This window comes from Eptatretus burgeri, chromosome 5, assembly GCF_056783735.1.
Source record: "Eptatretus burgeri isolate ZD-2024b chromosome 5, Ebu_testis_v1, whole genome shotgun sequence".
Taxonomy (NCBI): Eukaryota; Metazoa; Chordata; class Myxini; order Myxiniformes; family Myxinidae; genus Eptatretus; species Eptatretus burgeri.
This window is the reverse complement of record NC_140965.1, coordinates 86,151,743-86,178,428: the sequence shown is the minus strand read 5'-3', so window position 1 is coordinate 86,178,428 and position 26,686 is coordinate 86,151,743.

The following is a 26,686-nucleotide window of genomic DNA, read 5'->3' as shown; positions in this document are numbered from 1 at the left end:
ACAAATTTCAAAAAAATCATTAAAAATACGAAACGAGAACATCTTGGTTGGAGAAGTGTCGACCTGCCTTATAATAGCAAGTGTAAATTAGCTCAGGTGTAACCAATCACCTTCAAAATCACACACCAAGTTAATCGGCCTCTGCCGATTCTGATGATTACCTCCACCACCGAAGGTGAAGGAGGTTATGTTTTCAACCCTTTCTGTCTGCTTGTTTGTGTACAGGATATCTCAAAAAGTTGTGGACGGATTCGGACGACACTTGATGGTCACGTTGGGTATGTGACAAGGATGAATTGATTCAATTTTTGTGAAGATCCGAATCCGGATCCGATAAATTTTAAGTGATTCTTCACCATTGAGAGTTTGGGCTAAACTAATATAGAGCACAATATCTCAAAAAGTTGTGGACGGATTCGGATAAAACTTGGTGGACACGTTGTGTGTGTGCCATAAGGACGAATTGATTCGATTTTGGTGAAGCTCTGAATCCTAATTTGGATACGAGAATTATTTAATTTTCAAAGTGGTTCTTCACCATTGAGAGACAGGGCCAAAAACGATGTATAGCATGATATTTCAAAAATGTATTAGGCCCGATATGTTCTCGTAGATCAGGCATTGCGTAGTGGAGGTATGCGCTCTACCAAGTGCCATTCTAGTTTCACAATAAAATCAGCTGCTCCTGTAGGTTTCCTCTGTTGGGTAGTGCATTTCACAGCAAAGAATCAAGCATGAGCACCAAGGAGGAGAAGGAGATGAGGACCTTACTCTGTGTAGAGCGTTGGTGCTGCTTAAGCAGTCTTCTTGGCTATTGGGCACAATCATGGATGGGTCGCAACTCCGACACAGTATACTAGCATGCTGGCACTCATTTTGCTGACCTCGGAAGCATGACAGGCCGAATTAACCCCACTTGGTATTAATTCAACAGCTGAGTGGGATTTTAACTCAAGACCCCAGGATCCGAAACCCACCACCCGAACCATTAAGCCAACACCAGGCATATGAGCACCAAGGAGCTTTCATAAGACCTCTGGGATAAAGTTGTCGAAAGGCACAGATCAGGGAATTGTTATAAAAATATTTCAAAGGCTTCGAATATCCCTTGGAGCACAGTCAAGACGATCATTATTACGTGGAAGATGTATGGTTCTACCAAGACCCTGCCTAGATCAGGTCGTCCCTCCAAATTGGATGGCCAAGCAAGGAGTAGACCTATCAGAGAGGCCACCAAGAGGCCAATGGCAACTTTGAAAGAGCTACAGGCCTTTAAGGCAAAGACTGGTCACTGTGTGCATGTGACGACAATATCCCAAACACTCCAAAAAGTCTGGCCTGTACACAAAAACACCATGCTGGAGATTTTGAAGCCATTTGGCAAAAGGTTTTGTGGTCTGACGAAACCAAGATGGAACTTTTTGGCCTAAATGCAAAATGTTACGTTTGGTGCAAACCCAACACAACACATCATCCAAAGAACACCATTCCTACTGTGAAGTATGGTGGTGGCAGAATCATGCAGATATTTCCCATTAACAGGGACTGAAGTGTTTGTCAGAATAGAAGAGAAAATGGATAGAATAAAATACAGAAAATTTCAAAAGGAAAACCGTCTTTCCTTGGAAAGAAAGCTGAAATTGGGACGGAAGTTCACTTTTTAGCATGACAACGACCCAAAGCACACGGCCAAAGCTACACTGGAGTGGCTAAGGAACAAAAATATTGTTGCGGATTCGCGCCCGCCGGCGTGCGAGCGGCCACGTAACTCGAATCGCGGCACGTCGCCCACTGGACGGACAATCCCGTCGTGACCCTCTCGGACTAACGCCGGGAACTAGTCACGGGTGGACCTTTCGGCCTCACCACGATCGTGCCAACTGGCCCCCCGCGTGGGATAGGGTTGCTCGCCAAATTCGACCTACCTAAGTACCCACACGGAGGGTAGACCGGGCGATCGCACCTCGCCGCAGGTCGACTTCGGACACGGGCCACTTTAAGCGACCCGTTCCGTACTATCGGGATAACCGAGCGGTGTTATCGTCGGCCTCGACGGTTCGATTAATTATCGGGCGTTTTAGCCCACGACCAACCCTTTACGTGAAGTAAGATGGAGATTCAATAAAGGAAAAGACGAAGCGAAACAGGAAAACAGTTCAACATGAAGCACATTTATTTCGCGATGAACGGAAAGCAAACATATACAATTACACCAAAAGCAAATGTAAAAGAAGAAGAAACACAATAATACACAAAAAGCAAATGCAACAATGCAGATCTAACCGACTACCGAGCACACGGCAACACTTATACAGTTTTACTTCACAGACGGCGCCGACAACACATACACTCAAAGCAAAAGAAAAGGACCACCCTCAAGGATGAGGGGGGTAGGTGGGCCTGGGGCCGAGACCGCGTCGGGCCTACCCGTCTGATGATGAGCCGCAAGATGGCGGTGGCGCCCCGACTCCGCAGGCCTCGCGGACAGTGTCTGGTAGGGGGTGGGAACGGGGCCCCCTTCTCGCACTATCTCAGCGCGGGGGGAAACAGGAGGGGGTTGTTGATGCTCGGGGGGAGGAGGATATCTGCCCGTCTCGGGTCCCGCGGCGAGCGTCTCTCCACCACGACCTTGGTCGCGCCGCCGGCCTCTCCCTCCGCAGCTCCCCGACTCCGACACGAGCACCCCCTCGACCGCCTTCGCCGCCGCCACCTCTCCACAGCTCCGTCCAACCGCCTTCTCCGACTCCTCTCTTGACTCGTCCCAACTCTTCACTGACTCCGAACTCTTAACTCAACTGCCTTGACTGACGAACGCAGCCCCTTATATGCCCCGTGGCCTCGCTCCTTCACCTTCGACCCTTTACCTCCGACCCTTCACCTCTAACTGGCTCCCCATTGGACCGAGGAAAAGTGGGCGTGAATGCTTTTTGATCCATGAATTTGCATATAGCGATATTACTCCAACGCACCTGGAGGCGGGGCCAAATCGCCCCACGCTCACCGACAGGACGGAACAGAAGTGGGCGTGAGTCGTTTTTGATCCGTTTTCTTCGGAAAGGCCGGCGCTTTTGCACCCCTGCTCGGTGCGCGCCCTGCACGAGTCCAGTATCGGTGCCCACAAGCGGCGTGGGAATGACGGTGATGCGATGGTTGCGAGGGCGAGTTGTGACGGTAAAGGTCGTGGCTGTTGTTGTGAAGCGGCGTTGCGGTTGGTGGTTGTTGTGTGATGGCTGTTGAGACGTGGTTGGTGGTGGTAGTAATGGCGGCTGGTCTAAAATAAAGATAGTAAAAGAAAAACGGCTATCTAGAAGGGTCGCAGCCCGCATGAATGACATTAATTCCCTCTAAACAACGGGTTTGGGCCTAACTACACATATACTTACAGAGATATCTCACCTAAGGGACCTGAATTGTGGTTTGCGAATTTCGTCAACCACAACACTACCCCCTCCCCTTTTTACAGACTCGTCCCGAGTCGTCAAATTTTCGTGTGCCATCATGTGTAGTTTTCCCCTCGTACATTTTACCTACGGATCCCTGAGTGCGACATTCATGGTATTCGTGTCCCCAAAATAAATAACCTGAGGGCTGAGTAACTACCCAAACAAACTCACTCACACGGACGACTTAAATAAAATTGCCGGCGCTAAGACAGACATGCCGGGGGCGCACTCATATGTACAGTACATCTTAACCTTAACTTACAAATTTTACACTAAACCATGGCCCAGGATCAATGAACTCTGCAAAAAGAAAGCAGTTAGCAGGGAGCCAGGCTGCTCGCATGCAGTCTCTGGCTCAAACAATGCAGGTGACAGGGAACGTGGCCGGCTGCTCACACGCAGTCCAAGGCCTTCCCTTTTGAACTGAACGCAGTGAACCACAACGGTGCATGGGCTGCACAAACGCAGTCTCCGTGCCAGCTCAAGTGGCACACGCAATGAACACAACGAATGGATGGATGAATGGTTTGAACTGAACGCAAACACGGTGCACGGGCCGCCACTGCAGGCCCGTGTTGTAGCTGCCAACAGGGCAGTTCTTGCAGCTTGCAAACTGTTGCTTTTACGATGATCCCGGCGCGCATGGAAATGAACAGGGGGGGGGGGGCAAAGCAAAATTGAACGGGGCTGGTGAACGTGGGCAGTGGGCATGGCATGGCAAAGGCAGCAGGCAGACACAGCCCGCAGAAGAAGGCCGCTTCAGGCAAACCCAGCCGGCAGATGAACTGGCCGGCACAGGCCTTGAAGCACAGCAGCTGCAGACGATCCAGCCGGCACAGGCCTTGCAGCAAAACAACAGCTGCCGATGAAGTTGGCCGGCCTTTGCCTTGCAGCAACGCAGCCAGCAGATGAAGCTGGCCAGCCTTTGCCGTTCAGTGGAGGTTGGTGGAGGGAGTGCGGTGGTGCTGGCCACTCGGAAGGCGGGCTCGGACCTACCCTACGGTCTCCCTCCCAACCTATCGCCTTTGCCTGTCACTGTCTATACCCACTCCCTTAATTTGTCAAACCCCAATTGAGCCCCAACTTATTTTTTTATTATTATTATTTTTTTGTACTTCCCCACTATAAATCGTCCCCTAACCCCCTGTACTGTCCTTGTTCGGCTAACCTATTCTGTCACCTAGCCTACTCCCAACCCCTACGTTCCCTTCCCGGAGGGGAACAAGGGAGAGCTAGCGTCCTGTGTCAAGGCCCAATCCAAGCCTCAGAATGGCCTCCCCAGAGTTCAGCGATCTAACCCAAAGTGGGTCCAGCGGCCCACAACGAGAGCGAGGGGATGGATGGTGCGGAGGGGTACATCTCCTAATCTAACCTAACCATTAACTCTTAAACTACCCCGGGGCTTTCAACAAGCGCCTCTCGCTTAAACTATTGGTTCTAACAACCCAGATTCCCGTCGCCTGTGTTGGTGTCCTCACAATTTCGGGCCTCGCCCCCCAATTTTCTCTCCGTGCCCTCACACGGTCTCATGGCTGGGACACGTGGCTCCCTTTGGCAGGCACGACCCTCTGCCGATTCTCCGACGATGGCACCCCCGGGCACTACACTGCCTCCGAGCCTACCAGCTCCCTAAACACCGGGGAGTGCCCCCCATGGCACCTCCCCTGAAACGCACACGTGGCAGGCTGGCTTCCCGGGCCCCTTTCCGAGGGTCACCCATGCCCACAACACTGCCCACGCGGCTAATGGCGCCCCGGGCCCCCGCACCAAGCAGGCGCACCCATGCCCACTACGCTATCCCGGCCCCCATGGGCCCTTGGCCTACCACGGCCGACTAGCCTGCGGCCCGGGGTACCCACTCAGCGATACTCACCTTTCACAGCCACGCTCCCAGCCCGTCAACAGGGTTCCTGCACCCCTCCAAATGGGTTTCGAGCCTACATTCACACCAACAACAAAACGACCTCCATTTTTGTTAATTTGACTAACCCCCTAACTCATTCTACACTGACCCCGGGGTCCCTTGGGCGGGAGTCACTCCTCCCCCCAATCACTCATCGCACCATGCAGTCCCCATTCGCTCCACTCACACAGACCCGCTGGCCTCACTCACTCACCAAGCACATGCTTCCACTTCACTCACCAACTCTTCAACACACACACACCACTGAACTCTGCCATCCTTCTAACTACATCCCCGAACTAACTCGTGCTCCCACGTCGTCCCTTACACTACAGCACGTTCCTTTTAACACTACGTAGCTAAGCTACGTCCCCACTACACATTCACAAGTCTGTCACTGTCTCCAAATAATCCCATTAATTATTTCCATTTTCCCAACCTAAATCTGACTACAATCCCTCTAACTAATCCATTCCACGGACTCCATGAGGACTTACCCCTGCCCCATGAAGTCGGTCTAGCTAAGCTAACCCTTCCCCCTAACTAGTTTCCATCCTGTGCCCTGGGTAAGGGGGTCTTCCACCCCTTGCCCGGGAATCCTGTGCACCCGAAAGTGAGGCTTGCTTTTTTTTTTCTTTTTTTTTCACATGCGCAGCACCAGCGCGGCAACTCACAGCTCGCGCACTTTGCACCTGCCCGTGACGTCATGCAGCTGCACGTGTACCTCGTCCCTCCTTGGACGGTACCATCCGGCAGGGATACCCCTCCTGCCGGATTCCAACCCCACGTGCAGCCATGACGTCACCGTGCGCATAAAAAAAAAACAAGCCCCACGTCTCGAGGGGTTCCCCACGCGAACACATGTGCTTTGCCCGTTGGAGCTTAACACACACGATCGCGTGGAGAACCCGTCCGGTCCAAATCCGGAATCCTGCCTAAACTTTGTCCGTCCGCGGGATCGGCAAATCCACCGCGTGCGTTTCCGGACCGGGACTTCACTCTCGCAAGTGAGCACGTGGGGGCCTCGTGCGTTGCACAGCACGGACCTCGTGCTCACTGCTGGGTGAACCCGGCACGGTCCCCGAAACAACTACAGCCGCTACTCGGCTTTCTTTCCTCTCATGTCGCCGTCGTCGCCATTCGACCCACGCACTCCCGCGTGTTACGACGCTAACACACCTCACCATTAAACTCACTCCGGGAGACGCGGCTGCACGTTCACACATGCCGACCGACATCTCCCTTACACACAGCGACCTTGCACACGCTGTCTCCCTCACACTCGGCCGCTCACTTACGCATGCCATTTCCCTCACACAAACCATACTACTCACACACGCTGGGGCACTCGCCCGCGGTGCCTCACTCATATACCGTGCGCTGGGAAGCACACACTCCGGCACACTCGCCACCACACCACTCACACGTGGTGCTCCATTCATACTGGCCGTTTCACTCACACACACGGCCTCTTCCACTTGCGGTGCCCCTTTTACACACGGCGTGCTGGGAAGCACGTACTCCGGCACAATCGCCACCACACCACTCACACACGGGGTCGCTTCCACACACGGGGACGCACTCACACCTTGCACCACACACACAGGGACAACCACACTGGGGATTCGTGTCCCCACAAGCGTCTCCGGGGCCTCTATACCCCCCAAGCTCTCCGTGCACCTGTCCACAGCACTCATCCCCTCAACCTCGCAAAGCACGACCGAATTCACCTGGTCGTGACTCGCCTCAAGGGGGCATACTCCCTCCCCTCGTTCCTGGAGGAGGCCATCCAACTACTCGCACCAGGCCTCCACCCAGTCCGCGAGCTCACCCCCATTATCCTCCACTACCTCCGTGTGTGTGTGCGTCACTTACCCCGTCTTCATCGTGCAGTCTTCCCTCTATCGTTCCCATCTCCCGTGTCTCTGCCAACTCAGTCACCTCTTCACCCTTTACCTCCCTTGTCTCAACTATTATTTCCGTCTCTTCCCTTATCTCCCTCGTGCACGTCTCCGTCACCCCAATTAGTTTGTCCCTCTCGGTTACCGTCACTTTTTCCGTCACGACCCTCGCCCAACACGCCCCCCGAATTATTTTTTTCTTACCCGCCTCCACCGCGGGCCCGACAGCCGTTGCACTCCCTTCCAGCTCGTTCGCTCCCACACGTGGAGTCGCCATTTTAAGCTCCCTGGTAACGGCCTTCATGCCCGCCTGCAGGCTTCGGCCCATGTTCTGCGTCTCACCCCACAGTTCTTTCATTTGCTGTGTATTCGCATCCATTTTCGTTTTCACTTCGTTCATTTGCTGTGTATTCGCATCCATCCTCGCTGTCATTGCCGCCAGCATGGTGCATAGCTGGGCTATGTCGGATGCACTCAGCTGAGCCGTTTCGGCAAGGATCGGGGGGTTTTGGTGGAGAGGGGGAGGGGAGGTGTCATACACCGCGGCCGCCGCCGCACCTATTTCGGGCTCTGGGTTCAGTTGGGCGAGTCCGTGTTCCTGCACAACCAACATTTCCTGCACAGGGATTTCATCCTGGACCATGGATCCTACATTACTACACATATACATTTCTAATACCCCCGGCTCCCGCTCGCCTTGAGACGCCATCTTATTTCTCGGAAAGGGTTAATTTAGCTCGCTCGTAATTTGGAGGGAATCGGGGGTCGCTCCTCTCACCCCTGGACCGATTCCCGTGAATTTAGCTGGAGACAGGAGAGCCCGTTTTCCCGTTCTCCGATACCAGTGCCGTGAGGAGGGCGATGAGTTTATATCGCACGACCTGACACCAGGGTTGCGGATTCGCGCCCGCCGGCGTGCGAACGGCCACGTAACTCGAATCGCGGCACGTCGCCCACCGGACGGACAATCCCGTGGTGACCCTCTCGGACTAACGCCGGGAACTAGTCACGGGTGGACCTTTCGGCCTCACCACGATCGTGCCAACCGGCCCCCCGCGTGGGATAGGGTTGCTCGCCAAATTCGACCTACCTAAGTACCCACACGGAGGGTAGACCGGGCGATCGCACCTCGCCGCAGGTCGACTTCGGACACGGGCCACTTTAAGCGACCCGTTCCGTACTATCGGGATAACCGAGCGGTGTTATCGTCGGCCTCGACGGTTCGATTAATTATCGGGCGTTTTAGCCCACGACCAACCCTTTACGTGAAGTAAGATGGGAGATTCAATAAAGGAAAAGACGAAGCGAAACGGGAAAACAGTTCAACATGAAGCACATTTATTTCGCGATGAACGGAAAGCACACATATACAATTACACCAAAAGCAAATGTAAAAGAAGAAGAAACACAATAATACACAAAAAGCAAATGCAACAATGCAGATCTAACCGACTACCGAGCACACGGCAACACTTATACAGTTTTACTTCACAGACGGCGCCGACAACACATACACTCAAAGTAAAAGAAAAGGACCACCCTCAAGGATGAGGGGGGTAGGCGGGCCTGGGGCCGAGACCGCGTCGGGCCTACCCGTCTGATGATGAGCCGCAAGATGGCGGTGGCGCCCCGACTCCACGGGCCTCGCAGACAGTGTCTGGTAGGGGGTGGGAACGGGGCCCCCTTCTCGCACTATCTCAGCGCGGGGGGAAACAGGAGGGGGTTGTTGATGCTTGGGGGAAGGAGGATATCTCCCTGTCTCGGGTCCCGCGACGAGCGTCTCCACCACGACCTCGGTCGCGCCGCCGGCCTCTCCCTCCGCAGCTCCCCGACTCCGACACGAGCACCCCCTCGAACGCCTTCGCCGCCGCCACCTCTCCACAGCTCCGTCCAACCGCCTTCTCCGACTCCTCTCTTGACTCGTCCCAACTCTTCACTGACTCCGAACTCTTAACTCAACTGCCTTGACTGACGAACGCAGCCCCTTATATGCCCCGTGGCCTCGCTCCTTCACCTTCGACCCTTTACCTCCGACCCTTCACCTCTAACTGGCTCCCCATTGGACCGAGGAAAAGTGGGCGTGAATGCTTTTTGATCCATGAATTTGCATATAGCGATATTACTCCAACGCACCTGGAGGCGGGGCCAAATCGCCCCACGCTCGCTGACAGGACGGAACAGAAGTGGGCGTGAGTCGTTTTTGATCCGTTTTCTTCGGAAAGGCCGGCGCTTTTGCACCCCTGCTCGGTGCGCGCCCTGCACGAGTCCAGTATCGGTGCCCACAAGCGGCGTGGGAATGACGGTGATGCGATGGTTGCGAGGGTGAGTTGTGACGGTAAAGGTCGTGGCTGTTGTTGTGAAGCGGCGTTGCAGTTGGTGGTTGTTGTGTGATGGCTGTTGAGACGTGGTTGGTGGTGGTAGTAATGGCGGCTGGTCCAAAATAAAGATAGTAAAAGAAAAACGGCTATCTAGAAGGGTCGCAGCCCGCATGAATGACATTAATTCCCTCTAAACAACGGGTTTGGGCCTAACTACACATATACTTACAGAGATATCTCACCTAAGGGACCTGAATGGTGGTTTGCGAATTTCGTCAACCACAACAATATCAATGTCCTTGAGTGGCCCAGTCAGAGCCCCGACCTAAATCCAATCGAAAATTTGTGGCTTGACTTGAAGATTGCTACCCTTCAACGCTCCAAATGCAACTTGACTGATCTTGAACAGTTTTGTGCAGAAAAATGAGCAAATATTTCCCAATCAAGGTGTGCAAAGTTGGTAGAGTCCTATCCCAACAGAATCACAGCTGTAATTGCTGTCAAATATGCTTCCACCAAGTATTAATTCGGGGGGAGGGGGTGGACACTTAATTATCCAACCAAGATATTCCAGGTTTGTATTTTTAATTAATTTTCTGAAATTTGTCGAATTTGTTTTTCATTTGGAAGTTGTGGGTTACAAGGTGTAAATAACGGTGGAAAAACTCTGATTTGATGCAATTTTATTCCAGACTTTGCGGCAACAAAAGGTGAAAAATTTGAAAAGTGGTGTAGACTTTCCATAGGCACTGTGAACAGTTCAACCTAGCGGAGGTATGCACTCCACTGAGTGCTATTCGAGTTTACACTTAATTCACTTTGACTAACTTTTTTTTTTATCGAAGAAAGATATGGCATTGAATTTTAAAAGATTGAAGACAATGTTTTGTTCAGTCTCGCAATCCATCACCCCCATATTTAAATGACATGCAGAGTGTAACAAGATTTGGTTTTATTTTTGTTTTTTTTCGGTGTTTATCTGCTGCACTCCCAGTTTCACGATATTGTTTCATTAACTTTGACACTTTTCCTTGTTTAGGCATTAAGCTTCATTGGATGTCGGCGATGGAATTCTTGATAAGTTTCTCTCTGGCTTAAACCTCTGGCATGTAAGAGGACGTGTTCAGCTTCGTCCTGCATGGTGTAATCCGTTTTCATAGGTTCTATCCTGAAAAACAAAAAAATTCAGCTCTGACTCCAGAATTTTGTTACAAGCTGTACAGTACTCTGGCCATTCTTCCATCGAATGTCCATTGTATTTGTCATTCATGAAAATAAAACTCGTGCCTGAACCCTTCGAGTCCTGGTTCTGACTAAAAACTGTCTGTGCGGCTCGACTGTTCTGATCTGTGGAGCAAACCTCGCTTTGCAATGAAACCACCTGCCTCGTATGAACGCACTCCCTTGTGGATGCCAAACATCCTGCAAAGAGCGCATTTGTATGGGTGTCCTAAGCAAGCCCACAACTCCTTTGTGCTTCATTTCGAGTCTTCCTTGTCTTCGTGAAAGGTGAGCCTCCAATGACACATCAGATCAAATCCGATTTCCCTTGTTATGATGGATGTTTTTAACGAATTGATTTTTCATCATCATCATAAACTCGAGCATTGAGCTATTGTGACGCAAATGAATCGCAGTCTATTGTGACGTGTAAACCACGTGATTGGCTTGGAATTTCTGTGACGTGCTAAGGAACAGTGCTGCTTGTAAATAGTCGAGGCAAAAGTTAAAAAGCTTTGAAGATTAGCTTGCACGAGTGTTATGAAGTTATCTGGAAAATGCAATTAAGACCACTTATCTGGCGGCCAAATGTAAACGGCGTTATCTCAGACGATGATATGGATTCCAGGGCATATTGTAATCACAAGCAGACACTTCATTAGGAAGTGGGGATTAGACGCCTGTACAAATCACCAGGACAGAAAGGGACAGAGACACAGACAGGGGAGGATCACTCTTCTTTGTACGACATGAAGGAGGAATCAAAAGATAGACAATAATTCTTCGTGCACCGAAAGCCATTATCCCGCTTGCTCCCACCTGTAACTCCTCTAGCCGAGCTCCGAAAGGCACTTCGGTGCTCAAGCTAAGTGGGGCGACCGGGAAAAGACCTCCAGCCGGCCTGATAGTCCGCGTGGTTTCTCGAGGCGAGGCTTGACACTTTGCATCACTGCCTCGGCTCGTTATTCGGGCGCCTTGATAGCGCATCATGCTCACTGCGCGAGCACTTAAAGGTCGCAGGTTCAAATCCAGTCTCTCCAGAATCCAGATCGCTGCGAAAGCAAGTTGCTTGACCCATACGAGTCGCTACAGCTGAAGCGATGCATTCCAGCACAATATTTTACTTACACTTACGCATGCACACCTCTGTGCTAAAGTAAAGCAACACCCTTATCTTTAGTTGTCTCGTCTGGGTTCGATTCCCCACCCGACTATCAACGGTCGCATTGGTGTTTCCTCGTCGGGGCATTACATCATAAGGTACGTGTCCTTTTGATATTCGTTAAGCCGGGTGTCCTACTCTATTAGCAAAATCTGGTGGAGGTGAAAGAGCTTGCGGTGTCGTGCAAAGAGTACAAGTGAGTTACTGCCCGCACCTTGAAGGTGGGAATAATTGGGACCGTTATATATATATATATATATATATATATATATATATATATATATATATATATATATATATATATATATATATATATATATATATATATATATATATATATATATATATATATATATACACAGGGGGCTGCAAAAGTAGGTATACAGAGTGTGCATGGGTGTCCACACTCAACTAGTGGAGTGTGTGAATGCCGGGGCAAACAGTTTGAACATTTGAGGGATTAATATGTTTATTATTGATATGTTTATTAATTTATTGTTATTTTATTATTTATATGTTTTTTATTAATATGTTTATTATTGGTGTGTTATTATTGATATGCTTGCATCATCAATAAAATACGTTTTGTGTGCACGTTTTGTTTTTCATTACTGTATACCTACTTTTGCAGCCCCCTGTATATATATATATATATATATATATGTATATATATATATATATATATATATATATATATATATATAAAAATATTATATATATATATATATATATATATATATATATATAAAATCCAGACTCTCCACACCGCAGAAGTTTTGGAGTTTTTTTTCGGTTTTTTTTTTTTCTGATATGTTCAGAAATACTTTCGCTCGCTCACGCCGTCTGTATTTACAGTAATAACCAAGTGTGCAATTCGCCATAAACAGCATATTTTCGCTTTGCTTTGGAATCATGCGGCTTCTAATTTTCTCGGCATGAATATTCATCAACTCCTCTGCTTTTGCTCGAAAAATCTTGAAACATATGTACACATTTCAGAAAATGCAAATCCTCCCCCCCCTCTCCCCCCCTAAAACGAACAGCTGCGACAGCTTCCAGATAATTGTCTTTTGCGATGAATTAAGTGTCTGATTAAACGGCTTCCACGTGATACTTTTGTCCTATTGGTGGGAATATGAAGAAGAAGAACTGGAGGAGGAGGAGGCAGGGAACTTTAAAAAGTGGAAAAACTATTTTGAAGCTCTGTAATAGGGATATATATATATATATATATATATATATATATATATATATATATATATATATATATATATATATATATATATATATATATATATATATATATATATATATATATATATACACATATATTAGCAGAAGCGACAAAGCAGTGCCTGAGTTGACAATGGCTCTGAACATCCAGGTCATTATCGGTTGTCAGCCTGACGAGAGAGAAAAAAATAAAATAAAGAAAGGAAAGAGTTTGGAGGCTAGAAAGAGAGAAAGAGGGCCGCAAACACAGACGTGGAGAGAAAGTGAGGACAACGATGGGATGGGAATGAGGTTGAGGTTGAGGTTGAGGTTGAGGTTGAGGTTGAGGTTGAGGTTGAGGTTGAGGTTGTGGTTGAGGTTGAGGTTGTGGTGGTGGTGGTGGTGGTGGTGGTGGTGGTGGTGGTGGTGGTGGTGGTGGTGGTGGTGGTGGTGGTGGTGGGGGGGAAGAAAAATACGATGATTAAATGCAACAAAGCGCTTCTCAAATCCAGCAAATCCTGCCAATTACGCGTAATTAGGAAGCCATTTCTTTGCGCGAATTCGTTTCAAGTCCGCAGCTAATGAGGCAAGCGCACCTGATTAGGCAGACGTCGGGTGATCGCCCGAGCTAAGGCCTCATTACAGGGCCCTTCAAAGGGCCTCGCTCGGTCCGCTCGGGCCTGCGCGCTTAAAAAAAAAAATCCACTTCATTAGCTAATTAATCCCTTATTAATTACAGCTAAAGCCGGTATGAGCAGGCATCACATCTAATTAGCAGCTTATACATAGTCATGGGCTTAATGGCGGCCATCATTACCAGAGATTGCAACAAAAATGCGCCTCAAAGGAGCGTCGGGCGCAAAGAGTGCGGCACGCTTTCAGCGGGTCGTCCGTTTCCCCCCCTCCCGGTGTACTTTCATCCTCCCATAATTGGTGTTTGAAACTCTTTCAGGAGTTCGCGCCAAGAAGTCACGGAGCAGCGCGCGAGCTTCGGCTGTGACGACGAGGCCTGGTCACGTGCTCGGGCACGCGCTCCCACCTGCCGCTCGCTGATCGAATGTTCACCCCAATCAAGCGAGCTTCTATAGTTATGTCTGGTAGATAGCTTTTACATATATGGTGGCTTCGAAGTATGTGCGCTTGCCTATGAGCTACCTGACCCGGGTTCGAATCCCGACCCAGCTGTAAACTCATCCTGGCGTTTCGCAGGCAGTGTGATTCATCAATGAATCAGAACAACGTTAAGTTGAGCATCTCGTCCGCTAGTATTGTCGACGTTAAAAAAAAAAAAAATCTGTGGGTTCTCTTGGTGGGGTCATCACCTGGAAATCTGAGCAAATTACAAATTCCTATCTGGACTGCATGTAGCAAATGGTATGATCATCTTGAAGGTTCTTCGACACTACGTTACACTCATTGTCATCTTGGTGTGCGGTTCCTGTCGGGTTAGCAGCTTCTGGACTGTAAACATTAACCAGGTATCGTTCACACGTTTTATGGTAATGGTCATTGGACATGAAGAGCAACATTAACACTCACGTATAGACCTGTGTCTTTGGAAATGTGTCCCAAATACTTGAACCCAGAGACTGGTATGTATTTGATGGTGTCCACGACATGAGCCTTCATGCACAAGACCACCTTTCATTAAATGCCCTTTATGAATATGTATTCACCATTTTTCATACGCTTATCTATTAAAACTCCATTTAATGAAAAACATTAATTCCATGTTTAATGTTTGATCCTTTATGAACTTTATAACACCATGTTTGATCCTTTATGAACTTTTACAACTCCATGTTTAATCCTTTATACACTTTATAACCCCATGTTTGATCCTCTATAAATTTTATAACTCCATGTTTAATATTTATAACTCCATGTTTAAACTTTATAACTCCATGTTTAAACTTTATGTACTTTATAACTCCATGTTTAATCCTTATAACTCCATGTTTCAACTTTATAACTCCATGTTTAATCTTTATAACTCCATGTTTAAACTTTATAACTCCATGTTTAAACTTTATAACTCCATGTTTAAACTCTATAACTCCATGTTTAATCTTCATGTACTTTATAACTCCATGTTTAATCTGTATGAACTTTATAACTCCATGTTTATTCTTTATGAACTTTATAGCTCTGTGTTTAATCTTCATGAAATTTATAACTCTGTGTTTAATCATTATAACTTCATGTTTATACTTTTAACTCCATGTTTAATCCTTATAACTCCATGTTTAACCATCGTGTACTTTATAACTCCATGTTTAATCCTTATAACTCCATATTTAATCTTTATAACTCCATGTTTAATCTTTATGTACTTTATAACTCCATGTTTAATCTTCATAACTCCATGTTTAATCTGTATGAACTTTATAACTCCATGTTTGAACTTTATAACTCCATGTTTAATCCTTATGAACTTTATTACTCCATGTTTAATCTTTGTAACTCCATGTTTAATCCTTATGAACTTTATAACTCGGTGTTTAATCTTCATGAACTTTATAAATCCATGTTTAAACTTTATGAACTTTATAACTCAATGTTTGATTCTTATGAAGTTTGCAACTCCATGTTTAATCTGTATGAACTTTATAATTTCATGTTTAATCTTTATAACTCCATGTTTAATCCTTATGAACTTTATAGCTCTGTGTTCAATCTCCATGAACTTTATAAATCCATGTTCAATATTTATGAACTTTATAACTCCATGTTTGATTCTTATGAACTTTGCAACTCCATGTTTGATCTTTATGATTTTTATAACACCATTAGTTTTTTTTTTTCTTATCTGTTTTTGATTGTTTCACAAATCTCTGATGCACTATTTTTTATTACAAATATTATCATAATAATCTCTGATAACCATGCCGATTCTAACCCTGAATTGTATAATGGGACAGATTAAATTTCGCAATCATTTGCAAGACATTTCTCAACATAAAATGTGTTATTAACACGTACACACTATATGGTAACAACATGTACGTGTATGCATATAATGGCATGTGTGACGTCTCAACATAAAACAAGGAAAGCTTTCCCAGTTAATGCTCCAACTTGAATGCAAATGTAATGCTTTGTATGGAAGTGGAGGAATTAAATTACATGGATTTAAAATAAAAACTAAAAATATAGTCTCCTGTTGAGCAAACGATATACACCTTTGAACACGAGCAACTCTATTAAACTCATTAATAAAGCTGAACCATCATGCTTTCCTTGACGCCTTGCCCAAAGGCAAGACTATATACAGACATAATTACATGCAGGCAATGTGAAATTACCGCACGCACTGGGCTTAGGGTAAATGCACTTCCACCAATATCACTTGACTCTTGCAAGGAGGGGGGTGGTGGTGGTGCATGTGTGTGTTGTGTACAAGTCTAAATGCTTCTGAGCCATCGAGGTTTGTCAGCTTGTTTGCGTGTATATATTATAATAATCTCGGGACGGATTGCGTGCCTTTTAATTCGCCTTTTTTATTTCACCAGCATTCTTATGGAGTCGGCAGCAGCCTGCAGTTTTTGAGCATTTTTTTTCTTCCGCCACCAAAGCTGGATGGAGGTTATGTTTTCACCCCTGTTTGTCTGTCTGCCTCGGAGCAGGAATACTCAAAAAGTTATGCACGGATTCGGTCGAAACTTGGTGGACAGGTTGGGTGTGTAATAAGGACGAATTGATTCAATTTTGGTGAAGATCCAAATACTGATTCGAGAATTTTTTTTTTAATTTTGAAAGTGATTCTTCACCATTGAGAGATAAGGCCAAAAACAATACTTAGCATGTTATTTCAAAAACTTGGTGGACAGGTTGGGTGTGTAATAAGGACGAATCGATTCAATTTTGGTGAAGATCCAAATACTGATTCGAGAATTTTTTTTTTAATTTTGAAAGTGATTCTTCACCATTGAGAGATAAGGCCAAAAACAATATTTAGCATGTTATTTCAAAAACTTGGTGGATGAGTTGGTTTGGTGACAAGAACAAGCCGATTCGATTTTTAATTTTTTTTTAATTTTTGGTTCAGGTCCAGATGCAGATCCACCCTATCAGTGGGATACAAAACGTAAACTGTTCAGCATGTCAAGTGCAGTTCTCATCGAAGATGTAATTTTTGGGAATTCCAAGTGGATGCTTTTACTGTATTTCTTTGCTTTGTATACAATGTTAAAATTATACTGTACTGTGATGACTACTTTATTTTTGAAGTCGCCGGTGGCATTGTTTTCGAGTTGTACGTCCATGCAAATTTTATCCGTTTTCTCTGCGACTGCTTATCCGATTGACACGAATTTTTTTTACCATCGATGCAACTAATCATGCAGGATTTTTTTTCATGATAATTATAGCATAGGCCACATGGAGTGTCAGCCATGTTGGAAAAAAACGGAAAAATTTTGGACCTCCATATCTCCTAAACCACACCATGGAAAAAAATTCAAACTTGGCATCTGGAAACGACTCTGCATGGGGAATGAGGGTGATTGGAATATGACGTCATTGCTGAAGTGACTCAGTCAAAGTTCAACACATAGAACGCCGCATTCGTTCAGTGTTAAAATTTGTGAGGTTCATCTCAGGATAGATTGGTTGACTGAAAAAGAAGACGTCATCAGTCATGTGGTTTGGCAGCCATATTTAAAAATGAAATAAATAAATAAAAAAAAGGAAAAAATCTTCTTCAGAGCTGCTTTAAAGATTGAAGTGACTGCACATAAATGATCGACTCGCCATTGTGAATAACGTTTTGTAACTGATGTCGTAGGTCACATGGTCTGGCAGCCATATTGGATTTACCCGAAAACCTGCAAAAATCTTCTCCAGAATGGATGGACAGATTGAGGGGAAACTTAGACTGATTCACCATGCCTTGGGGATGCTAAGGTGACAAAATAATTGATGTCACATAGTTTGGTGGCCATAATGGATTGAAGAAAATATTAAATGTTTTCTCTGAAACCGCTTATCCGATCGAAGGGAAATTTACCAAGCATCATCTAACACTGTAGCCGCATTCAATGTGGAAATGATGACATCATCGATCACGTGGTTCAGCAACCATATTGTTTTCAACATAAAACCTTCAAAAATCTTCTTCTCTGTCACGGCTGAACAGATAGAGGCGAAACTTTACAGGTATGATCACATATCCACGAGGAACAAAAAGTTCTCCTATGATGTCATGGGCCGCATGGTTTGGCAGCTATGATTTTTTTTGAAGAATAAGCATTTTAAAATGTTATTCTCCAGAAGGGCTTGACAGATCGAGGGGAAAGGTCACTTACACGTTCCCCAAGCCTTGGGGATACCAGGGTGTTCACGAATAATCAATAGGTCACATGGTCTGGCAGCCATATTGGTTTGAACGAAATTCTTGAAAAAAAATCTTTCTCTTTAACTGCTTCATCAATCCTTCTGAAACGTCAATTATGATCAAATAGACATGTGGAATATATGTTTTAAATTTCAACCTGATCGGACACATGGTCTGGCAGCCAGGATTATTTAATATTCAAAATCTGGGTGCAGAGATTTAAATCAAGCTCGGTACAAGTATGCATATTGATGTGATAATGTGGGTGGAGGCATATCTGGTGATGTCGAAGATTTTCGTTCTGTTCCTTTAACTGTGTTCTCCAATTTGTATACATAAAATGGAGCTAATATTGTACTGTATGATATGAGGCTGTATGAATGCTACCTTTGGATTTGAGTGAATAATGGCAGTTCAAATGTCCTCGTAACAACATACTTGAAGGTCTGACTTAAATTGTTGACTGATCTATTGGTCGTTGGGGAGGGCAAGTTCCAGACTGTATTGAGAGGTGATCCAGCTGCTCAAAGCCACAGTCACAATGGTAGTCTACGTAACTTGGGCCTTGTGCATGGATGCGTTATTGACTTCCCTCAGCATTTGTCCTTCATGTCCTGCTGCAATTTTTGTGGGGATGGCAGTTGGGCATGGTCGTGTAACACTCCCCAGTGATAGTTTTGTGAGACATAGTCAATCAGAAGGACCTCCCTTGGTATCTGAGGAAAGCAGGAGCATGATCTTTCCAGCTAAGCTATGACTGGGTGTGAAATGTCTTGTATTGCAGTGATCCCTTGTACCTCCATCACATGGATTCCAATTTGGTTTCAAGATCCCACTGGTAAAGCCACGTTTCATCACCAGTTCCCAGCTGACCGATAGGTTCACTTAAATGTGTGTTGAATAGTTCAAGAAGCTCACAACATGTCGTCTGACTGCTGAGGTTTTGGGGTGGGGAGGGGTCCTCATGCTGAGACCCTGGACATTCCTGTGTGTTTGTGGATGATGCTGAAAACACTGCCTTGAGAAAGTTTAAGCTCTGTGGAAATTTGTTCGACCTTAATGTGGTGTTCATCTATTATTAATGCCTCTGTCTGGGCAACAGTTTGCAATTCGGCGTACTGAGATGAGGTCATCTTTGAGGGACTCAGGTCTATGCTTAAGGTCAGCTGCCCATTTGTATACCGCAGAAGGTGAGGGTGCATCTTTGTTGTGCATGACCACAATGAGTTCATCAATTTCTTAGGGGCTGGACCTTCTTTCAATAAAAAAATTGCCACCTTGCTGCTTAATTTAAATTAGATATGCAAATGTATGTCTCATCACAAGCTTCTGGATTACAATCTGAAACGAAGTAAAGTTGATGAAAATAATGGCAGAAAATGAGTGCACACATGTAACGAGGAAAAAGCCCTGGCTCGGGGATGGGAGGTGTGGTGATGTGTCAAATAATACTCTGGGAGTCTAAGGATCCAGGCTAACAGCCAAGACCCTTGAACATACAACAAAAGCATTCGACGTCCAGAGATGCATATTGAACCACAAATGAGAAATGGACCTGGGACCTTCTCAGGGACCTCGCAGCAGGTGGCATCCTGTCAGTCGAGTTCGCTTGGAGTCTCAAGACCTTGGGAGTCTTCCAAACATCGATGCGACGGATGAACTGTAGTTTTCAGCATTGGTCTCAAGTCCATATTTTAATGCTTGCAATCCACAAACCGATTCTTCACTGGCATACCAAATACATCAACTGTTACCACGTTATGTGACTGTGTTTTATAACAGTAATTTTGACTAATGGAAGAGTTTTGGGGTACATTCTCTAAGCAATTGACTTCCCAGCTAAATGAACGTTTTAATAGCCAGAGTCCAGATTTTTTTGAAGCCGTCAAATTAATTTGTCCCGCTCATGTTAAAGAACACTGTTACGTATCAACAGTGCAGGTGAGCTGGGGCAAATGTCCTTTTCCGATGATTGACTAACCAATAATCTCTGCCCTTGAGTTCGATCCAATAATCTCTGCCCTTTTGTATCCGAAGATGGCTATTCACACTTGACATGTGAACACCTGGGAGTGTGAATTTTTTTTTAGAGGGTTGAAATGCAGCCTACACAGCAACCACGCACTGAGTGAGATGGCAAGTGGTGTATCATGGAATACCCGAAATCAATCATTTGTGGAAATTTTAGCCAAGGATTTGTGGTTTGTTTGGGATGCTGGCGATAACTTGCCTCCTTTTCGTGAAATACAGCCATGAGATCTGCAACTTGCAGCTGCTGGCAGATGAGTACTCCAGCTTGATGTCCTTCCAATGAATAGTGTGCACATTGGCATCTCACCTTGGTTGGAAAACACCAGGGTGACATTTTATAGCTGGTTCAGGATTCAAACCCAGGCTAGAGAGCCCAAAGACGAGTGTGCATACCTGTGAGCTATCTTTCCAGCTATATATTAAAATGTTTAAGTTCATGCCACTTCGACGAAAGAACAATGAAGTTAAATTCTATCCGTTTTCTCCCATAAAGACTATTCCTAAATGAACGATGACATGTACTGTACTTCAGCTATTGTTCACACTGATGTGTGCAGCTGCCAGCTCCTTCAAAAAGACTATTGCGGTTGAAGTTGTTAATTAGTCGAGTCTATGTACAGTTTCGAGCGCAAGTATTTCAATTACCTGAGTCACCGAATAATCCAATTAATTTAACGTGTCGTTATTCCAACCTTTCAGGGTTGGTGACAAGCCCTCAAACGACTCGACAACTGAGTAAGTCATCACTGTCCAAGAACTTTTGATCAACGAACTTAATGATCGTTCCACATTAATTCCACATATCTCTCTATATGAGAGCAAGATGTGTCGGCTCCAACCCCTCTTGGCTGCTGGTGTGTGTCTGTGTCTGTGTCTGTGTCTGTGAAGCCTTTTCTTTGATATTTTATTTATTTATTTATTTCCATGTCCCTTGGGCCATTTGCCCAAAAATTTGTTGTACCACATTATTGTAACACATGCTAGTTCAACGTCGCAACACAAAATTACAATTCTTCATCAAGTCGATGTCGAACAAAAAAAACAACACTGCTGGGACAATCGAGTGTCCGCTCGGCCAGGAGAGCGACAGAGCTTGGCTTACACCTCGGCCCCTCCGCATCACGTTGGAAGGTGAGTGGATTGTCTGTTGCCTGTCGGGAATCGAACCAATTGCATTTAACTATGTATATTTCATATGCAGAAATGGAAATTAATATACAAAGGACCAGAGTCGCCATGTGGGACGACACTGAGTGCAAGTAGTCACCGTACGATCCTGCGTGACCTCAAATTAGACCATTTGGCCCATCATATGCTTTCCTGGGTTAATTTTCCTTCTACTTTAAACAATGTTCAATCTTCTTGATGGTTTAATAAAGCCTAAATAATCTGGTCTTGATCGAGTGATCCAACTTGTTCATCACATATGACAAATGTATGGGATTGTTGATAAGAACAATAAATTATTTTGCAATTTGGCTGAATGTGGTATCTATTTATCTACTGCCATACCTTTCAGTGTCTGGAGGAGGGGGGGGGTGTATGGGTCTCCAAATCCAAGACCCACCTCCACACCCTGTGTGCAGCTCGCTGGGGTCTCGCGGCACGCTTGTAGACAGTGACGGATGAGACTAAAACACAAGACGTGTAATCACGTCTTGCAGTCCGAATAACGTTCATTTCTCGGTCTCCGTACCACGTACATACCTGACACCGGGGTCCTGCTCGTACAGACCCGCACACTGCCAGGCGTGGACCCACGAGTGGAAATATATACTCACAAGTACTTTCCTTGAGAATCTTCCATAAATTATAATTAAAGGAATTTCCAATTTTAAATGTGGAAATAGGAATTTCCACACCTGCTTTGAAACAACTTTGTTCTCGAAAGGAAAGCTCGACATGATTTACACTGCGCTGTTGCTGAATCGAGATGAAAAAAGGATGGGCAGCAATTTTAATTATATTTCTCACCAAAAAATGGTTTGATCTTCACCTGATAGGTGTGCATTGCAACGACGCCTCAAAACAAGTGAAAATATAATTTAATTACCCAAAGGCCATCAATTGCTCGATCAAAATGTAGCAGACCATTTGCACAGCGTCGGTGCTGCTGAAGCATTTTCTTTGCATGGGTTGTACTTGGTGGTTTGCCATTGCCTGCCCAGCAGTGAGTCGTGGCAAGAATTTGGAATCTTTTTCAGGGTGCCGGCGATAGCTCGCCTACACTTCACAAAGGACACCATGGGATTTTTAACGTTCAGCAACTCATCGTCATCGTTCTTAAGCAGCACCTGCCTGTGTGTTAGCATCGGTCGACACAGGGATGCCGCAGTGTCCCTTGCAGGTTGGAGGACGAACTTGGGATTTAGCTCAGGTGCCGGTGGTTTCTTTCTCGCTCCTCACGATGGGCTTTCTCCCCCACTAAGTAATGTGAGCAAATGGAACATCCAGTTTAACATCCATCCGATGGACTGCGCACACATCGATGATGCCGCGCGGTGCCTGCGAAACACCAGAATGATCGTTTGTACCTTGATCGGGATTCAAACTCGGGCTAGACATTTCAGAGGCGAGTCCATGTACCTCCAAGCTCTCATGTCCTGCTCACGATCCAAGTAAAGCTTGGTCAAGTTTTTTTTTTTTTAACCTTACGGATGTTCAAAAGAAAAGGAACCTTCCAAAAGGACGCATTGAAAGGTTGAATTCCACTTCGTGAGAGCGCAATGATCATGGTGAGAAGTTGCGCGCGGACGGCTGAGAACTACGACTGTATTACTCAGTTAAACCCACCGTATGAATGTGTCATTAAACTTTAAATCACGTAACCCTTTGTAATAAAGCCAATGATGAAGTTTTATTTTCTGTTATAATTAGATGATGAAAGAAGAAAATTCCCTTTGCATACAATGCCTAGATGAACCGGTTCATGCATTTCGTTACATCTCCCACTATATTAATTGCCACCATCTTCATTAAAAAATTCTTCTTGCAGGTCCAAAGTGCTGATTATATATTTATTTATTTATATTTATATATATATATATATATATATATATATATAGTTATTTGATTTTTTTTTTCCAACCAAGTACGTTGTGTTCTGTGCAGGCGATTTGGGGACACGTAGGACAGCTGAAAGACAGTGCATTTGCGTTTGAATTATCTCCTCTGGGATTCTGACTCCCAACAGTTTACGATCCGATGATAACCGCTTGCCTTGGTGCTTTATGGCTGTAGGCTGTCCCATCATCGAGAAATACACGGTCGTTTCGGAGTGGATGTACATCATCGAGTAATGCACTGTCGTTTGGTGGGGGATGTTGAACCCGTTGTCCTGCGTCTGCTCGCGTTTGCTTGGCGACACCAAGGATCCCACGGGTGCTTGGAAATGAGCAGGCAATTGTGTGCCGGTACCTGGTTCAAATTACTTGCTCAGCCAGGATAGCCGGGTGGTGGCATTGTCCGTCTGTGACGTCACAACCCATTGTGACGTCACGTCCCATGAGATCTATGGGTTCGTATATGCGTTGCTGTTGCATGTGCTGTGCAGCATGAGGGTGCTCAGACTCACAGCCTTAGCGTGAACCACCAAGATTTGACTCGAGGGTCCACAGAGACCTCTGCCTTCTCTCTACATGATCAAATTGTGCTGCCCATTCAAATGTTTGTCGACGCTGCAATCAATGATCATGTGCGCACATCACGTGACCAACATTATTTGTGAATGCAAAAGGTCGATGTGGCCTGATAGATGGATGGACAAACACCTCATGCAATAATAACGATTTAGGCGAGAACAAAAAAAAATTTTTTTGTCACTTTATCTTTTGAAGCTGCAAACGTCTGGAGCCGCCGATGGAATATCATTGTGGCGAGTCATCTCCTGGCCATCCGCGTGTCCCTGTCCACATGAGATGTCCCGTGGCGTGAACAAAACGCTCGCACGTGGCGCGTGTGCCTCCATTGATCAGGCATGAGGCAAACGCACCACTGTCTTTGTGTGCATGAATAATGGAGCCGGGCTGCTCTGTCCGACTGATTTATTGATGACCAGTGTCCTTGAGACGTCAAGGGATTGAGACACCAAACCGCGAGCTGCACGGTGCAGTGTACGAGAAAACTCTTCATGTCTCATCGAAAGGCAAGAGGCCATTATCACGTCTTCTTTGAACGTCCCGCATCGCAGAACGAAAAATCGTGGGAAAACAAACAACTGTGACGATTCATATTTGTGACGTCATCGCTTAAGTTGTTAGTCTCTGTCATTTGCAAAGTCAACCCGCGGGGGTTGTCTCTCCTTGTACCCGGGCACGTTGAACATCGATGTCGTGAATTCCCTTTTAAAGGTCTGCGGTGGTAGAAGGAACCTCACCATTGCTGCGATCCGATGCAATACGCATGCGATGTAAATGTAATATATGTGTACATACCACGAGCGGCCCTTCGGCACGCCCGATTGCAAATTTGAAGTTCACATGGCGAACCAACCCGTGAGCTCTCGGCACGACATGCACGTGGAGACGTCTCCCAGATACGAGGCTGCAAATGCATAGCAGTCGTTCATACGACAGAGGTTGCTCGGCCGGAAGAAGCATCCCAGTAGGCCTCTGGGGGGGGGGATCATAAGGGGAGGCACAAGGGGTCGAAGTTCGCGTTAACGCCACGTGCCAGATGAGCCTGCGGGGCGCCCGCCAAATGAAAGAGGGAGCAGGAGCGTGCGGACCCGAACACAGGTGTGCGAGCGCACGCTTTTTCTTCGGGGGTAACACGGGGTCGGCGCGAGCGCGGGGCCTCTCTCGCGCACGTGTCGTCTTGCGAAGGAGCAATGAGTTGAACGTATAATCTTGCGACTTACCCGAGCAATATTACTGTCATCCATCAACTTCCAAGCGCACGGACTTTCCAATTCCGCACTTCACTTCTCATTTGGCGACTGCGTGCGGACGTGGAGCAAGTTTGGAAGAGAAAATGCTTCTCCCGCGCCCCATCCCGCACACCTTGCGCGCCCCGCCTCTCGGAAACGGAATTTAACCTGCCTGGGAGTTTGACCTTGCAAAAAGGCGACGTCCTCCTGCGGGATGACATTTCTCACGTCCTTAATGGCCAGAGCGATATTGCGTTTCGTGTCGCACTGATTTTAACGCAATATTGCTTTTCAATCCACCGAGATGCGTGTCCTGTAGCGCTGCACGCCGAGCCGCTCCGAAAGTGCACCCTGGCCTGTTCATGAGCCGCGTGCCGGGCTCGTGCTGCCATTTTGGCGACCGAGACGTGTTTCGTCGAAGCGCTATCCGAGCACGTGCGATGGAAAACAAGCTACTCTGAATGAGCTGCGTGCATGGATAAAACCTCTGGGCAGCCATCTCGAATAAAGGACTCACAATTCCGTCGTTGTGTTCATTTGAGCTATGGGACATCTAGTTATTACATGCGCGCACTGAGGAGTGGAAGTGGTAGGACTCGACCAACGCTGGTTGGTGGATCCAAATATCTGACACAATGGACTACATGCCTGTGTTACGTCGATAAAATACTCTTACCATGTGTTGTGATCTCAACATCGAAGTTTGCTGTCCGCCCCAGTGGAACATGACAGCAAATTCGTGAGATCATTTGAAATCGAGTGATCGAGAAGGAAGCCAACGGTGTGGTTGGGTTTCATATCGAGGGTCTGATTCGGCAAGTGATGCTGAGACTGCAATGCATTTTACCGAAGAAGAGCGTGTTTCGAGACCATGTTTTTCTCGAACATTGTTCCAAAATCGTCTTTTTTCTCTTCAAGGAGTTTGTAATTGCGTAAATGTATGGATATCGATAAACCTCTGGCGACAAAAAAATGAATCTAAGGGGAGCTTTGGGGTTCTCCGATTGACCCGTCGGCTTTCTATGCTAACCACCATGGCTGTCATGAAAGGTTCACAAACAAAGCTAACATAGATTTTGCTTGGAAACGCAAATCAAGAGTTTAAAAGACCATTCCCATGTCCTTTTCCTCCAGACAGCGAGGGGTAAGGTGTTCTATGAACTCTCCAGTTATGAAGGCATTTGCAAGAAAGCCGAACAAGTTCGTTGTTATCACTTCTTGTTCAGCATACAAAGCCTAGATTCATGGAAGAGCTGGAACGTAGAACAAACAGAAGAAGAATAACATAGGTGA